Consider the following 11,602-nt stretch of genomic DNA (forward strand, 5'->3'; position numbering starts at 1 on the left):
GGAGAGGTGTGCCTGAGGGAAAGAAATGGTCCGTGCCCCAGTGGGCCCTTTGTGTGTCTATCAGTAAACAGCAAGTGGTGGGTGGCAGGCTGGGGAAAAATTGGTCTTATTAAAAAGTCTCTGCCAGCGCCAAACTTTTGGGATTCTGACAATAATTGGGGTTTCTGAAAAACGTACCAATGAGCTCCTGCCCCACAAGCAGCCAGTTCCCTCCGGCCAAGCAAGAAACTCACTTCCTGGGAGCATGAGCTCTGAAAGTGCCCAAATGCCCACAGAGACACTCCCAAGAGATTAACTAGAACTTTCCACCCCCATGGCCTTGACAGCAGCTCCAAACCATGCTGCTGCAGGCAGGCAGTTAGGGCTACGGCCTCACTCCCACAACACCCTCCCAAACTCCCCCACATAAAACCAAAGATGGTGCAAAAAACATCAGGGGAAACAGGACTTCCAAGAAAAGGGTTCTCCCTGAAATTGAAGGTCTGTAGTGGGGAGTGTCTTCATGGCAGGGCCTCATCCCATCATGCAGGCCATACCTCCATGGCCTCATCTAACCCCCATTACCTCCCAGAAGCCGCATTCCCAAACACTATTTGCCTGGGGTCAGGGCTTCAATGTATTTCAAATATGCAGCAGAGAAGATTTGAGCATTCAGTGCATAGCAGGGTGCTCCTCACTGACTCCATCTGTGTTTACATGAATACTTCTGTTATGTGCCCCAGGCATGAACCAGCTCTGGCCAGCAACAGGCAACAAGCCAGGATGATCTAAGGACTGTACAACTACTTTGCCCCTGACTGATATAAGAGCAACACCACCAATCAGGTGCGTCCTCACCCATTGCCAGAGGGTACCTGGATATTTTTAACAGGGAGCCAAGTGTTGACGTGACCAAACGTAGAAACAACGTCTGTACCAAATGACAATCCATGCCAGCTGTTCTGGTAGGTATGACAGAGGAGGACCCAAGGTCTCACAAGCATTCCCAGCTGAGGCACAGGACAGAGACAGTAAACTAAGATTTTGTGATCAAAAATTCTTTAAAGCAACTCAAATCCAAATAATAGGGGACTCAAGACTTGGAAAATTTCATTTTAAGTTAAAAAGTTATAAGCCTAGCAAGTAATGTGTATATGAAAGCTTTTGTTTCAGAAACTACAGATAAGGCCCATCCTGGCTCTTGGGAAAGCAGCTGACCTCCTGGGGCACCGCTAAAGATTACAGCCTGGGGACAAGTGGCGGCATCCAGGTCTTTGTTTTCCAGGGAGGGACAGACGACCACCTACCCCTGGAAAGAGCTAACTGCCCAGGACAGGAATGTTGCAGCTTCGTTCACCTTATCCTCCCTGAACCTCAAAGCCCTCACCACACCTTATTATTCCTCCTTATAAAAAATCTGGCCTGGAATGAGACAGGAAGATGGTCTGTTAGGGTATGAACCCACCATCTTCTCAGATCGCCGGCCATCTGAATGAAGCACCCATAAAGATTCAATCGGTGTCATTGCTCATTGGGTTTGACAGTCACAACCAGCCCAAAGACCAGTGTCTTTTCTGGTTACACAAATGCCCTCATTCAGCTGTGGGAATCAAAGGAGCTATGGAGGTCAAGGCCTCTAGTGACTGTCATCCTACTTTCTCAACTTCTCCTCAGAGTGCCCCCTATTCCTCCTTGTGCTCCCTGCCTGGAGGACAGTGCTTCCCCACCTGGCCTCACCTGTGATGTTGACTGCTCATGCTCCTGTGCCAGGCCCCACCTGTCACACCTCACCCCAGGAGGTGACCCAGGCCACGTCCAGGTTCCTCTCTGCTACCCCTCGACCACCTTTCTACCTGCTGTTCTGGTTATTGCCCTTACCCAGCTCTGCTCTGCTCCTCAGAGGCTGCCCCACGTGGAGGTCACCACTTAGGAAGCTCCCTTGTTCAGGCTGCCAGTTGGGCTCAGCCAATGGAGGCCACTGGCAAGAGACCAGAGGGTGGCAGGAGTGAGAACTAAGGGCATTTGTAGCCTCCTCCCCTAACACACATCCTCTGAGGCTCCCTGCAGTTCTGGGAGAGGCTGTATTCCTCAGCTCTTACCAGGATGCAGTAGCAATGACCTCTATCCCTGCCCCTTCATTTAGGCCAAGGCTTGCTGTAGAGAAGATGGCTTCCCTTGGAGCCTGACCATCCCTTGGTAGCTGTGGCATGCTGGCAAATGGTTGACAGCTTGTTCCCTGGATTCTGGACGAGTTGGTGGGGTTGGAAAAAATATATATATATATAAGTTTACTGTAATTCTAACTCTATTATAATTCTGACTCATAAAGAATGTGTAGTACACAACTTATGAATAATAATAAAATAGATAGGTCTGTTTCTCGTGTATTTTATAGACTTCATGGGTTCTCACAGATTGCTTTAGCTGGCTTTTGCCAAACTCTTGACTCAAACCTTGCTTGAGATAGATGTTCATTCACGATAATCAATGAGTAAGGCAGAAAGGAAACAACACAGACACACACCCATCAGTGACACGAGCGACTTCTTTTCTGAGTCAAATAATAGTCTTAAATTATGGCAGAAGCATTTCCTCAAACATTTATGCTACTCACAATGGAACAGCCACAGACGGCACACAATTTTAGGTACAGTTCATCTTATTGTTAACACTTCCTCCATCACTTGCCTAAGCTAGGCCACCGACAAAACAATAAGCCAAGGCTTGATTTGTTGCATTTGCCAATTTCTGTGGTGTCAATATTCTAACCCTGGCCAATTTCAAGCTACCAGCATATATTACGGAACAGCGTCGCAGCTTTTTACCTGTTAAACATGACTCAGTGAAGTGATTTAGAGAATAAAATAAAATAAGCTTTTATTATTGGCTCCAGTGCACATGCAGCTCTCAAAGTTCTGATGATTTAGCACTCAGCTCTCCAGAGCCCACATGAGGCAACTCTCACTCACCACTACTTATTGGCCCCTTGCCCCTGCCTACTCACACCTCTCTAGATAGTCTCTTCATGAAGCACTCCTCAGTTAAATACTTAGAAGGCTCCCACTTGTTTCCTGCCGGCGCTCTGACTAGGGCTGCAGGGGTATATGCAGGCATCTTAGAATTATTTGGGGTGTCCTCATGTAGAAGTCATGATTCCTTTGAGGATATCTCAAACCTCTCTGGTGAGTTGTACACAGAGACTTTAACAAGACAGTGAGAGAAGGCTCAGGCTTTCTAGACAGACCAACAACACTGCAGAGCCCAGCACTGCTGGTTGCACAGATTTGGGGCAGCTGTAGATCACCTCATGACCCGTGAGCTATCGGGGTGGCAAGAGAAGGCCTGGGAGGTGCAGGTTCCTGAAACAGCACAGTGGGAACAGGCAGGCCCAAGGTTTAAGACCTCCAGCGGGAGCTGGGACAGCAGGCCTTCACTGCCTCAGGCTGTAGTATAGCTGAGGGGATCTTCCCAATACTCTCCAGGAAGGATTCAGAAAGAAACTTGTCGTAAAATTGTCAGAGGCCCTGTAAGGAGGTGGCCAGGCCTGACCATGAGAGACTGTGTGATTTGGGCGCAGAAGGAGAACACATGCAACCAGAGAAGACACTGGAGCTCGTGCCACCTGTCACGAACCAAACCCAATAAGCAGAGAGAGGGACTAAATCTTTATGGGCACTTTATTCAGATGGCAGGTGATCAGAGAAGCAGGCAGGTTCACATCCTAAAAAAACAAAAACAAAAAACAAAAAAAAATCTGACATTTTCTTTCCAAGCCAATGTTTTTTAACATATATTTTATTGATTATGCAATTCCAGTTTCTGCATTTCCCCTTCTTATTCTCCTCTATTCTGCATGGCCCCTCCCACCCCCATTCCCCCTTTAGTTCATGTCCTAGGGTTGTACATATAAATTCTTTGGCCTCTACGTTTCCTATACTATTCTTAACCTCCCCTTGTCTATTTTCTACCTCCCATCTATGCTACTTATTCTCTGTACCTTTTCCACCATTCCCCCTTGCCACTCCCTGCTCATATACCTCAATGTGATCTCCATTTCTGTGATTCTCTTCCTGTTCTATTGTTTGCTTAGTTTGTTGTTCTTTTAATTTTTAGGTTCACTTCTTGATAGTTGTGAGTTTCTTGTCATTCTACTTCTCATAGTTTTTATCATTTTCTTTTTCCTAGATGAGTTCCTTTAACATTTCATATACTAAGGGCTTAGTGATGATGAACTCCTTTAACTTGACCTTTTCTGAGAAGCACTTTATCAGCCCTTCCATTCTAAATGATAGCTTTGCAGGATAGTCATCTGGGATGTAAGTCCTTGCCTTTCATGACTTGGAATACTTCTTTCCAGCCCCTTCTTGCCTGTAAGGTTTCTTTTGAGGAATCAGCTGATAGTCTGATGGAAACTCCTTCGTAGGTAACTCTCCTCTTCTCTTGCTGCTTTTAAGATTCTCTCCTTATCTTTAATCTTCAGTAATGTCCTTATGATGTGCCTTGGTGTGTGCTTCCTTAGGCGCAACTTCTTTGGCACTCCCTGAGCTTTCTGGACTTCCTGGAAGCCTATTTCCTTTGCCTGATTGGGGAAGTTCTCCTTCAATATGGTTTCAAATAAGTTTTCAATTTCTTGCTCTTCCTCTTTTCGCCTGGCATCCCTATGGTTGGGGAAATAAAGCCTCAAAAATCTCTGACTGAAAACACCTGTGGGGGTTGAGGCAGCAGTGGGAGAAACTCCCAGCCCCACAGGAGAGTGAGATGGAGAGATCCACAGGGTCCTAGAATGTACACAAACTTGCCCACCTGGGAATCACCACCAGAAGGGCCCAATTTTCTTGTGGGCAGTTGGGGAAGTGACTGAAAACCAGTAGAGAGCGGAGTAAGCACCATTGTCCCCTCTCGGACCCTCCCCCACATACAGCATCACAAGGCAGCAACATGGGTTGCCCCACCCTGGTGAACAGCTAAGGATTCACCCCTTACTACACAAGAGGTGAGTCGAGACAAAAAAAAAAGGCCCAAAATAAAGAGCAGTTCAAAGCTCCAGAAAAAAATACAACTAAGTGACAAAGAGTTAGCCAACCTATCAGACAGAAATTTCAAACCACTGGTTATCAGGATGCTCCAGGAACTCAATGGGTACTTCAAAGCATAAAAAAACAAGAAAGGGAGGGATGGAGGTGGCATTATGTGAAATAAAGAAAAATCTACAGGGAACCACAGTTATAGGAAGGAAACCAGGACTCACATGAACAGTTTGGACCAGAAAATATAAACATTCAACCAGAACAGAATGAAGAAACAATAATTCAAAAAAATGAGGAGAGGCTGAGGGACCTCCAGCACATCTTTAAACATTCCAACATCTGAATCATAGGGGTGCCAAAAGAAGAAGAGGAAGACCAAGAAATTGAAAACTTACTTGAACAAATAGGTGACTCTGCCAAGATGGAGGCGTAGGTGGAAACAGTGTGCCTTCTCGCACAACCAAGTTTAAAAACAACAAAGTTTTACCAACAAAATCGCAGTCAATCCACAGAAAATTGAACTATATGGAAGTCTGACAACAATGAGCCCTTCAGCCAAACCGGTAAGAAGGGCAGAGCCAGCATCAGAGTGGGGTCGAGCAGGAAAGATCCACTGGACCTACCAGGGTGCACAACCCAGGCACATCGGCAGCCAGGGGCAGATCCCAGGTGTGGAGTAGCGGGCGGACTCACTGAGGGGTGACCAAGGCACACATTCCCACGCACATAAACCGGTGAAGGAGCGAGCAGTGAGAAGGACCGCGCAGGCCCCAGCTACAGGAAGCAGTGCAGGAGACCGCCATTGTCCCTCTGACCCCGCCCTCGCATACAGGGTCACAGACCAGCGACCTGGGTGGACCCGCCCTGGTGAACACCTAAGCCTCCACCCCTCATACGTAACAGGCCCGAACACATCAAAACATGGCTCAAGAAAAACTCAGAGCCCCCGAGCTGATAAATCTAAGCGACGAAGAAATAGCCAAACTTTCAGATGCACAGTTGGAAAACACTGGTGTTCAGGATGCTCACAGAACTGGTTGATTTTAATCACAAATTAGAGGAACATATGAAGGCTAAACTAATTGAAATGAACGGAAATGCACAGGAAACCAATAGTCATGGAAGGGAACCTGGGACTCAAATCAAAGGAGTAGACCAGAAGGAACAAAAAAATGACCAAACAGAAGAGGATGAAGAAACAAGAATTCAAAAAAATGAGGAGAGGCTTAGGAACCTCCAGGACATCTTTAAACGTTCCAACATCCGAATTATAGGGGTACCAGAAGGGGAAGAGGAACAGCCATGAGTGGAAAAGTTATTTGAACAAATAATAAAGGAGAACTTCCCCAATCTGGCAAAGGAAATAGACTTCCAGGAAATCCAGGAAGCTCAGAGAGTCCCAAAGAAGTTGGACCCAAGAAGGAACACACCAAGGCACATCATCATTACATTAACCAAGATTAAAATGAAGCAAGCAGAGAATCCTGGAAGCAGCAAGAGACAAGGGGACAGTCACCTGCAAAGGAGTCCCCATCAGACTGTCAGCAGATTTCTCAAAAGAGATCTTACAGGCAAGAAGGGGCTGGAAAGAGGTATTCCAAGTCATGAAATCCAAAGACCTACATCCAAGATTGACCTACCCAGCAAAGCTTTCATTCAGAATGGAAGGGAAGATAAAGTGCTTCTCAGATAAGGTCAAATTCAAGGAGTTCATCATCACCAAGCCCTTATTATATGAAATGTTAAAGGGACTTATCTAAGAAAAAGAAGATAATAAATATGAACAGTGAAAGGACAGCAAACTCACACTTATTAAGAACCATACCTAAAACAAAAGCAAACTAAAAGGACAGCTAGATCAGGAGCAGAACCATACAAATGAAGATCCCATGGACGGTTAGCAACAGGGGAGTGGGAGAAGGAGAAGGGGGGAGAAGGTACAGAAAATAACTAGCATAGGTGGTAGGTAGAAAATAGATAGGGGGAAGGGCAAGAATAGTAGGGGAAATATAGAATCTAAAGAACTTGAGACACGTGGTCATAAACTAAAGAGGGGGAATGGTGGGGGACGGGGTGTGCAGGGCGGAGGGGAATGAAGGGGGGAAATAGAACAACTGTAATGGCATATCAATAAAATATATTTTAAAAAAGAAGGAAAAATTACTTGAACATATAGTGAAGGAATATTTCCCCAATCTGGTAAAGAAAGTAGACTTCCAGGAAGTCCAGGAAGCTCAGAGAGTCCCAAGACAAGTGGGGCCCAAGGAGTAACACCAAGACACATCATAATGACATTGCCGGAGATTAAAAACAAAGAGAGGATCTCAAAAGCAGCAAGAGAAAAGGAGACAGATACCTACAAAGGAGTGCCCATCAGACTATCAGCTGGTTTCTCAAAAGAAACCTTGCAGGCAAGAAGGGACTGGAAAGAAGAATTCAAAGTCATGAAAGGGAAGGATCTACATCCAAGACGACCCTATCCAACAAAGCTATCATTTAGAATGGAAGGGCAGATAAAGTGCTTCCCAGATAAGGTCAAGTTCAAGGAGTTCATCATCACCAACCCTTATCATATGGCACTAAACGGACTTATCTAAGAAAAAGAAGATGAAAAAATATGAACAGTAAGATGAGAACAAACTCACAGCTATTAACAACTGAGCCTAAAACAAGAACAAAAGAAACGAAGCAAACAACTAGAACAGAAACAGAATCACGGAAATGTTATCAGTGCGGGAGTAGGAGGGGGAGAGAAGGGGAAAAGGTACAGAGAATAAGTAGCAAAAAATGGCAGGTAGAAAATAGACAGAGGGAGGTTAAGAATAGTATAGGAAATGTAGAAGCTGAAGGTCTCATACGTATGACACATGGATATGAACTAAAGGGTGTGAATGCAGGTGGCAGGGGGCATGCAGGGCAATAAAGGGGGGAATGGGATAACTGCCAGCACAATCAATAAAATACATTCCAAAAATAAGCTGGGCGGGGAGATACCTGAGGCTCGGCTGGGACCGGCACGCAGGCCTGTGCACGTGGCAGGACGCAGCAGCTTTGCTAAACAAAAAACTCACAGGCAGAGAATAATACACTGAAGGAATGGGAGGACCCACATATATGCTGCCTACACCAGACCCACCTCAGAACAAAAACCTACACAGACTGAAAGTGAAGGGTCGGAAAAAGATATTCCCAGATGGACAGGGGGGAAACTCAAGCATAGCAATACTTATATCACACGAAATAGATTTCCAAACAAAGGCCATGAAAAGACACAGAGAAGGTCTTTCATAATACTGAATGGAAGAGTTCATTAAGAAGACACACCCACTGAGCACCTGGTGCGGCTCAGTGGATTGATGCTGGCATGCACACCGAAAGGTCCTGGGTTCCATTCCCAGTCAGGGTACATGCCTGGGTTGCACGCCAGGCCCCCAGTGGGGGGTGTGCCACAGGAAACTGATTGATGCAGCTCTGACACATTGGTGTTTCTCTCCCTCTCTCTCGTTCTCTCTCCCTTCCTCTCTTTCTCACAGTACATAAATAAAATGTTTTAAAATACAAATGAAAAACAGAAGACATGAACATCAGAAACGTATATGCACCCAACATAGGAGCACCCAAGTATATAAGGAAACTCTTGGAGGACTTCAGGAAAGACTCAGATGGCAGCGCAGTTATAGTAGGGGATTTTAACACCCCACTGTCAACCAGAAACAGCTCTTCCAAATAAAGAATCAACAAAAATACTGTGTCACTGAATCATAAACTATATCAGGTGAACTGAACTGATATATCCACAACCTTTCACCCCGAAGAAGCAAAACATACATTCTGTTCCAATGCACATGGAACATTCTCAGATATAGACCACATGACAGGACACAAAACAAGCCTGGACAAATTCAAGACAATTGAAATCATACAAAGCATTTTGTCCGATCCAAGGGGCTTCACGCCAGAAACTAACCTCAAGGAAAAAAGTTAAAAACAGTCAAATTCATGGAAGCTGAATAACACGTTCTTGAATACTGAATGAGTTAACAACGACATCAAGGAAGAAATCTAAACATTTCTGGAAACAAGTGAAAGCAAACACACAACACCCAAGACCTATGGGACACAGCAAAGGCAGCCCTGAGAGGGAAGTTCATAGCCACACAGGCCTACCTAAAAGAGGTAAAAAAAAAAAAACTTTCAAATAAACAACTCAACCCTACAACTACAAGATCTGGAGGAACAATAACAAACCAAGACCAGACCAAGTAGAAGGAAGGAAATAGTCGAGATCAGAGCAGAAGCAAATGACATAGAGACTAACAGAATAATTCAAAGGGTCAACAAATCCAGGGGCTGCTTCTTTGAAAGACAAACAAAATTGACAAGCCTTGGGTCCTCTGGTCAAGACGGTAACATAGCCAGACGCGGCTCACCGCTTCCCACAACCACATAGAATTACAACCACAATATAGAACCACCATCACTCAGGAATGTCAGAAATTGAGTTGAGTGGAAGTGTGACAGCTACAGAATTGAGGAAACCCCATCCGACCAGACTGGTAGGAGGGGTGCGGACATGGAACAGGCTGACCCCTCACCCACGTGGATAAAATTTCGGGGAGGGATATCTTGGGAGCCAGGAGGCCTTGGTCCACACCAGGCTCCCCAGCCCAGCATCCCAGGGCCAGGAAATTAAGTCAGCACACCTCCTGGCTGCAAACACCAGCACGGACGGAGTCAGTGCAGGAGGCTGCTGGAGCCCTAAGCAGTTCCTCTTGGGGAACCCACACATGGACTCACCCACTCAGACTCACTCCCTCTGAGATCTAGCACCAGGGTGGCAGCTTGCAGGGCACCAGTGGTATACAGGGAAACTGAGGTTTCTAGCATCGGGAGAAGGACAGGCCATTGTCCCACTGCTGAGCCCTCCCCCCACCTCCAGAGCAGATTAGGCTGGTGCTCATCTGACAGTCCATCAGCATGGATAACGCTCTGTCACCCACCTTGAAGATCCACACAGGCCCTATCCCACCCAAATTATGGCCCACCCAAGCTGCTTTTCCATAAGCATGGCTGCTCTTGGATCCCAAATCTTATCAAACAAGCAACAGCAGGCTTCAGTGAGCCCTAGTGCCAGCCAGATTGGAGTCACAGCATGGCTTCACCTGGGAATCTCCAAGCCCTGCACCAGTAGCTGCCATCTCAGATTGCTTTACAGCTCAGGCAGGGTGGCCCCGGAAAACCCAGGTGGGGACTGACCTTGGCCTGCACCACCTGGGAAACCCCAGGGCCAACGCACCCAGCAGACACCTATAGACAACATCAGGGCACCACCATCCTGCCCCTGCACAGCTGATTCTCCACGGAGGGCAGAGGTTGGTGGTCTAGTGGGCAGAGACAGTTTTTCCAGCTGACTAGCCTGGGAAAATCTCTCCCATTGATCTGCCAACAGCAGCCAAAGCTCAACTACAAGAGCACACTGTACCCGGCCCATACAAATGGTGTACCTCAATCACCCAGCTTGTGTGATAGGGGAGGCTGTGCCACTGGTCCCTATAGGACACCTACTGCATTAGGCCACACTACCAAGACACAGAGTGAAAGCAGCTCCACCCAATGCAAAGAAATACACACAGGGATGCTGCCCAAATGAGGAGACAAGGACACGTGGCTCAAATGAGAGAACAGATAGAAACTCAAAAAAAGAACTAAATGATGAAAAAAGAGGAAAAGCTCATATGTTAAATGAATATGGTCCTAGAAAAAATTTAATCCCAAACTTTTAATTATCATACATTTTTCTTGTTGTGCAGTTTCTGTATAAATGCAACTATATAACTAAAAGTATACTCCAAGATACTAACAGTTGTTAATGCTAAGTGGCATGACACAATTCATCGTCATGTTCTTCCATTTCCTAAATGGTCTCCCTCAGACTGAAATGACTGAATCCCACACCTCACCTCCACACCAGGGTCAAAGGCAGGGAAAGGTGGGGACCTATTAACTGAAAATAAACTCAAACAAGAGTATCAGTTTCATTTTTATTTTCTGCTGTAACAGACAATTAAGAACTCATCCTCCACTAAGAGGGAAACAGTACAGTGGAGAGTGCCAAAGGGCCAATATAAGGAAACAATTAGGCCCCCACAATAAAGGGGCAACTACTGCAGGAATCAATGCCTAGGGAGGGACCCCAGGTTAATTTTAGCCCCCGTTTTCCAGCCTAGGGTAAAAGGTGAAGCACTGGGGACAAAGTGATATGCATGGGCCCCATGAAGACCCAAAGCTGGTAGAAACAGGAGTTCAGAGCAATATGGAGTTGGTCAGGGTCTTCAGAAGTCAATTGGCTGAAAGAGGGAAAATGAAAATTAACTTAAAGCTTATAAGTCTGTACCTAGCTCTCTCTCCCCACTCAGGTGATGACAGACCCGGTCCACCGTGAGAACCTCCTTACACCTGACATTTTGGGTGTCTCCCGTTCACTACTAGCATGACCCTCCTGAGACCCACCCTACCCCCCCCCCCCCCGCTACTCCAACCCTCACATTGGCCCATTTTGGAACTCACATCATTAGAAAATCTGCAGCCACTCCGAG

General features: G+C 46.2%; 1 pseudogene; it reads right to left on the reverse strand.

Moving 5' to 3' along the window:
* Positions 1-709: 709 nt before the first annotated feature.
* LOC119053848 (uncharacterized) lies at positions 710-852 on the reverse strand (annotated as a pseudogene).
* Between the last annotated feature and the right edge of the window lie 10,750 nt (positions 853-11,602).

The sequence above is a fragment of the Artibeus jamaicensis genome, unplaced genomic scaffold, assembly GCF_021234435.1.
Source record: "Artibeus jamaicensis isolate MK-2021 breed Jamaican fruit bat unplaced genomic scaffold, CSHL_Jam_final contig_1417, whole genome shotgun sequence".
In the NCBI taxonomy this organism is placed as follows: Eukaryota; Metazoa; Chordata; class Mammalia; order Chiroptera; family Phyllostomidae; genus Artibeus; species Artibeus jamaicensis.